We start from the raw sequence: 498 nt of genomic DNA, 5'->3' as shown, positions 1-498 counted from the left end.
GAGAGGTGGCACATCAGGAAAAGTGAAGAGGGTGGAGACTTCCCCCGTGCATGCTTCTCCACCAAAGTTCTATGTGTAGATATGAAGCTGGCTAAGGAGCACCCGGCTGCCCTTCTCTATGTGGAAAGATCTGTTGGGAGGGTTGTTTCCATTAACAAAAAAAAAAGAAAAAGAAAAAAAAAGATTTTCAAGGGCATATGTTTTTACTGACAGTAGTGTTATTCCTTTGTTAATAAATTTTCTGTGAATTTGTGTGTGTGTGTGTGTGTGTGTATGTGTGTGTATGTGTGTGTGTGTGTGTGTGTGTGTGTGTGTGTGTGTGTGCCCATGAGTGGCAGAGGATTTAGATAAGTCTGCTTAAGGAACAGGACACTAGAGCTTCCCGTGGCTCTTATTGAAAGCGTGATTCGCTCCCTAGTGTTTTATGATGATATATAATTCCTACGTCTTACTGTAACCTCAATAATACATTGTGGCCGGGTGGTGGTGGTGCACGCC

This window comes from Mastomys coucha, unplaced genomic scaffold, assembly GCF_008632895.1.
Source record: "Mastomys coucha isolate ucsf_1 unplaced genomic scaffold, UCSF_Mcou_1 pScaffold7, whole genome shotgun sequence".
Lineage (NCBI taxonomy): Eukaryota > Metazoa > Chordata > Mammalia > Rodentia > Muridae > Mastomys > Mastomys coucha.
Note: the sequence above shows the minus strand (reverse complement) of the source record.